Source organism: Mastigoproctus giganteus, chromosome 2 (assembly GCF_048544385.1).
Source record: "Mastigoproctus giganteus isolate SK-2022 chromosome 2, ASM4854438v1, whole genome shotgun sequence".
NCBI classification, from domain to species: domain Eukaryota; kingdom Metazoa; phylum Arthropoda; class Arachnida; order Uropygi; family Thelyphonidae; genus Mastigoproctus; species Mastigoproctus giganteus.
The window spans coordinates 237176087-237182719 of record NC_143576.1 but is presented as its reverse complement, the minus strand read 5'-3'; positions in this window follow the sequence as shown (position 1 = coordinate 237182719).

The window sequence follows — 6633 nt, the reverse complement described above, 5'->3', positions numbered from 1 at the left end:
TGGTAAGAATTAGCAGGGCAGACTGGGATTTGAAGAGGAGGACTCTCATGCTACTTTACAAAACCATCTTTTTACCAGCTGTATGCTATGATGCAGGCATATTGTTCCCTCGTGCCATCATTGCACATAATAAAGCAAAGCTACATACAATTCAACACAATATCCTACTCGCTGTGACCAGAGCTTACCGCACAGTCACTAATCCTGCCCTGTAGGTCTTAGCAAGTACTCTTCATCTGGACGTGGAAGTTATTCGTCGCGGCCTTGCATACCGCATAAAGAGAGGAATTCCCACCACCATTCTGGATATAACACTCGATCTAGCTAATGATCCAAAATACGAAACGAAACAGATTTGCTCTAAGCTCTTCCAGCATTAACAAAGATCTTGGGAGCAAACAGCCAAAGGTGAAACAACTAAAAGATTTCTTCCACAAGTTATGATAACTGCACCAAAACCTCCTCCGTGGTACTCCTCAGTCCTTCACATCTCGTTCTTCCTCACTAGTCATGGGTCGTTTCAGGACAAGCTGCATGCCCTGGGTCTCACCGATTCTCCTCTCTGCCCATTCAGTCACAACGAAGACTGGATTCACCTCATGTATAATTGCCCTCTTTATGATTTACCCAGAAGTCTCCTAATTACCAGAACTGGAAATATACCCCATGGGCAGGAACATCTCTATATAATTGATGAAACCAACTACAAAGCCTTCATTACTTTTGCCCAGACTGTATTTGAAATGCGTCAAATTCACCTACAGCAAACTCTTCAGCGCACCCTCATCTTACAATCAACCCAAAACTCAATTCAAAGAACATATCCTTAATGTAATCAAAGAAAACACCAAGAGGATGTTGATCTTTATCCTGTCGAGAGATTCCTGACATAACAGGAATCTCTCGACCCTAAAGGACTTTTCTACAATAGACAAGAACTCCAAGCAATCCTTGAGCTTCATGAATCCATGTGCCTCCTCTCATCCCTTAAGAGAAGATGATCCAAATCCACTGCCCAGCATGGGACACTACTCATTGCCTGCAAGATTCCCTTGGCCGAAGAAGATTTATTTGCTGACGCGGGGCCCTTGCCCAGTGTGGGACCCACTCGCTGGCACCTCTTCTCTTCGAGGGGTAGGACAATATCTGGTTTTCCTACTTGGGTAGGAACTCACGTAAATACTCCTCCGGGAGTGGGATTGTCATTTGATTTATCAAATGTAGGATCATGCCATTAGCCAACCTGACTTTATGGGTCACTTGACCTCACAATCTTTTATCCTTTTTCTGAGGTAGGGTGGGCTCCCCCCTTTTGGGGGGGAGCCAACCTATTTCAAATTTTTTTTTTTTTCGGGCACTTCCTGGTAAGCTCAGGCTAGCCCCAGGATTGGCCAGCCAGAGTTCTCTTCCCACTTTACCTGGTCAGCTCCCAGTGCCAGTGAGGGTAACTAGCGGTCGGTGGTACTCCACAGACTCTAGGCTAAGTGGCCAGATGAACAACATAACCCATACTAAGCAAACACCAACATACACTAATATATGCTGTCTGGCCTTGACAGTACTGTCTTCACAGAGATCCAAATGCGGAGTTGTGCGAAAGCACCGGTGCCTCTTGTCAAAAAACATTATGTGTCACAACACACAGTACATCGAAGCCTGCTAAAAACGGAGCTGCGTAGCCGCAGGCCGTTCCGACTGCCCTTGCTAATCGCGGTTCACCGTTGACAGTGGGCACGCGATCATCGAAACTGGACCTTGAGTGATTGGAAGAAGGTCGTCTAATCCAATGAATCACCTTTCGTGTTGCACCATGTGGACGGTCGGGTACGTATGCGTCGTTTACCTGGGGAAATGATGGTGTCTGGATGCTCCGTGGGACGAAAACAAGCCAGTGGCGGCGGTGTCATGCTTTTGGCGATGTTCTGCTGGGATATCCTGGATCCAGTCATCCATGTGCAGGGCACTCTGACGTCTACCACTTAGCTAAACATCATTGCTGACCAGGTACACCCTTTCATGGCAACGGTTTTTCCCTCAGGTGGTGCTGTCTCTCAGCTGGATAATGCATCATGCCACACTGCCCAGATTGTTCGAGACTGGATTGCGGAACATGAGGAAGACTTCCAGGTATTGCCCTGGCCTCCAAATTCCTCAGACATCAATCCTATCAAGCATCTGTGGTTTGTGTTGGAACAGCAACTCCGATCTGTGGTGTCTCAACCACGGACGTTACAAGAATTAAAGGATCCGCTAGTTACATGTTGGTACCAGATAGCACAAGATACATTTAGAAATCTTGTAGCATCCATGCCTCGCCGAGTACGAGTTGTTTTGGCTGCACGTGTAGGACAAACATGATATTAGGTAGGTGACCATAATGTTTTGGGTCATCGGTGTATATTTGTGTACGTCGCTGTCCACTTTATGTTTGTCATCATCCGTTTTCTAGTAGGAGGAACATATGGAAGTAACACTCTGTAACGTGATTTGTTGGCTCCCTCCATATAATGGGCACTGAAAAAGTCATAATACGTTTCTTTCGATTCGCCCACCACACGTTGATTTTCGATGAACAGGTAGGGCAGCGTATGTGTGGAGCCCAGTTTTTTTCCTGGTAGTCTATTTTACAACCAAAGTAAAAGAAGTAGGCCTTTTTTATGGCTTGAGTTAAGGGACGCTTTTTGAAGCTAACGTTACTTCTCCACATACGTAACAGAAATTATCCGCATTATTAACACAATTTGAATTAGCATTAGTACAGACATATGATGCAAGAAAGCAAGTTTATACAGCATCAGCCAAAAAAAAAAAAAAAAAAAAACATTCCCATTTCACCCATCCATTCGTTCCAAATGTTTGTCTAGTTCTGCCTTGAATTTATTGAAGCTGTCAACTTCCACAACGACAGATGAAAGTTTGTTCCGGCAATCAACTACCAGCTGGCTAAAGGCAAATTTCCACACATCTATTCTACAACTTTCTTTCCACAATTTCAGTTTATTCCCCCTCAGGTCTGAGACAAAAGGAAGAATCCCATCAGTATTGAGCATGCTCAATCCATTTAGGGACTTATAATACATCTCAATCAGATCGCCTCGTTGGTGTCTAGTCTCTAGACGCTGCAATTTGCAGAACATCAACCTTTCTTCGTAAGAGCACCTCCTTGTTCCCCTCACCAGTCTTGTTGCCCTTTTCTGTAATTCTTGTAGCAATTCTACAAAAACAAATTATGATATTGGCTCCCTCGTAAATGATTACATCTACCCATTTATTTATTTGTCTGCAAATTTCGTGTATTCTCTGGTCGATTTGCCTGTTTGGTTGACGAAAAAATTCCAATTTCTGGGGGGGGGGAAACCTTGCTATCTATGCCTTCTAACAACTTACAGCCTTCCCAAAAGCAAGCCTCCAGACCTGTGCGCAGTACTCAAGGTGTGGCCTAACGATTACCTTACACGTGGGTATAATCACCGTCTTATGCTTGCTCTCAAAATTTCTATATGTCATTAACAAACCCCATGACCTATTCTAGCAGTCTGTCTGCATTGCTCAGAAAACTTTATATCTGACTGCACAATTACCCCCAAGGTCTCTTTAATTCTCCACAACCCTGAGTGTAACCCACCCAGGTGATACATTTCTGTGCGGTTACTGCTACCCATATGCAATATGTACTTTGCATTTTTCAATGTTAAATTTCAGTTGCCACTTCTCAGCCCATCTGCCCAACTTTTTCAGATCTTGTTGTAGCAGCAGCATACTGTGATTACTGTTATTAACATCCCTCCCAACCTTGGTATCATCTGCAAACTTTGACATCATGCTTTATATATCTTTATTAATATCATTCATAAATATACAAAACAACAATGAGCCTAACACCACTAATAACATTAGTCCACGAAGAGCAGTGTCCATTGATAACCACTCTCTGTTTTCTCCCACTCAGTCATCGTTTTATCCATTGTTGCAACTTGTCCTTAATGCCATACTGCTCCAATTTGTACTGTAATCTTCCAGGTGGAACAGTATGAAAAGCTTTCCTGAAATCCAAGTATTTGGTATCAAAATTATTTTTTGATGTCATATTTACTTAATTCGTATAAAATTAATTACGGGGCATATTGATCTTACACGACACAAATAATGCGTAAAAAGTAGGAAACTCACAGAGAACAACAGTTAAATGAGAACGAGTACCTAGCTATATTCGTGGATTGAAGTCGCACTTGAGGCAACAACAACTTATCATGTGTTGCAGAAGGAGGAGACAGTCTCTGATCACGTGATAAGAAGCATGATGGAACTGAAACTGTGGTGTTGCCATTAGTGGCCGATTAAGGACTGTTGGGGTTCCTAGGCAAATTATATTTGGGGCCTCCCCCAAAAAATAATAATAAAAAAAATAATAAAAGATAGGTGGCAAATAAATGAAATTTTGTACTTTTGAATTTTTTGAACTTCTAGATTTTCTGCCTGTTAAAGGGTTAAAGGATGATAAATAATAAAACTTTTTAGTTTAATAAATTTTTTTTTTTACAAATTTACAAGTCGTTTTTACAAATTTACTTTGCGAATTTTAGAATTCGCGAATTTATTGATAATGTCTTCAAAGTTTATTTTTTCTGCAAACTCGTGTTCAATGGAAATTAGGAATAAGGCATTTAATCGCTCTTGGCTCATTACAGCCATTGGTATTGCGATATTATTTAAAGCTAGATAGTCCGCGCTGTTCAAAATACGTATTAAAATGTAATAATTGTTTTGAAAAATTTTCGCTTAAAATAATCAAGATTTTTATGATGCTTACTGAAAACATTAATCTATTTTAGAACACTATAGAAAAATGTCTTGGCTTGGGGACTCCCCAAAGCCTGGGCCCTAGGCACGTGCCTGATTGCCTTAATGGGTAATCCGCCACTGGTTGCCATGCGTTTTGCCGACAGCTGTAGTTGATAACGTAGAGCAACTCGCTAATATGAGACCCCAACTGTGATTAGAAAACAAGAGCCAATCAACAAATTTTAATGTGATTTTCATGTTCAGCATCATAAAATTAATCAAAATTGCGCATTTTCGTTTTCATAACATTTTACGTGTTGACCAGTGTTATTTACTTTCTGGCTGAAGGCGCATTTATACGCAATATTCTGAAACTATCCTTTTTCAATATAAATTTATAACTGCTTGTATGAGTGAATTGGGAAAGCGTAAGGATGCGAACAGCATTCAATTTACTGAAAATCGTCGATCAAATCAGCTACATAAACACTCTTACACTCTTCTAGTTTTCAGATGCTACAATTTACTGAACCCTAGTCTTTTTTTGGTTAAAAATAAATTTTGCTCCACAACTAATCTGGCTCTTCTGTGCAGGTCGCTTCTAAATTCAAGTTTCCAACCATACAGCATTTAAGAAATCAGTCACTTCAGAAATGTCCCAGAGGGTTCTTTTATAATGATTTGATGTCAACAGTGAAGTGGAACAAAAAAAATTGTATTATTAATATTTCGTTATGAAAAATAACTGCAGTTAACATTTGGATGCCAGAGATCATCTGTAAATTCTTTCCGACCATGCATATCTGTACATGGGTTAAGTATATCCATATGTGAATGGGTTCTTTCAATACAATCATGCACCTTTCAACAGAATAATGCACTAAGACCAGAATTGTACAAAACGGTTTCAATGATCATGAGAGTGAATTGAGTTTACTGTAGAGGCCTCTCTAGTGATCAGATCTCAGTCCAAATGAGCACCTGTACGCATGGCCGCGCAAATTGGGGTACATTCGATGAGTTGCACCATGGGCCTCCCAACTAGAGTTCCCAATCTCAACGTAAATAAACCCCTTTTGTATCCGGGCCCCCAAATACCATTGCACGGCTACGCCTGTGGGTAGAGATGAAATAATCTCCAGCATTAGCATTACCATTAGTAGAGGCACATGATGCAAGAAAGCAAGCTTATGCGGCATCAGCCAAAATAAAAAAAAAAAAAAACACCACTCCCATTTTACCCCCCCCCCCCATTAGTTGGAAATACCTGTCCAGCTGAGCCTTAAATTTTGTTAGGCTATCAACTTCCACAAAGAGGGATGGAAGTCTGTTCCACCAACCAACTACCCGCTGCCTAAGGGCAAATTTCTGCACAGCTATCCTACATCTGTCTTTTCTCAATTTAAAATTTATGCCCTCTCAGGTGATTATTCTGAGCAAGAGAAAGAATCCCATCAGCATTGAGCATGCTTAAACCATTCAACTCTTTGTACACCTCTATCAGATCACCTCGCCGGTGCCTAGTCTCCAGACACTTTAATTTGCAAAACTTAAGCCATTCTTCTTAAGAGCAACCCTTCATTCCATTCACTAATCTTACTGCCCTTCTCTGTACTCGTTCCAGCAGCTCCACATCCTTCTTGAAATGAGGCTTCCAGACCTGTATACAGTACTCTAGGTGTGGCCTGACCATTGCCTTATACAAGGAAATAATCACCTCATTATCCCTGCTAGCAAAATTCCTGTATAACACTGACAAGACACCATGAGCTACTCTTGCAGCCCGTCTGCACTGCTTAGAAAATTTCATATCTGCCTGCACAATTATCCCCAGGTCCTTTTCATTCTCTA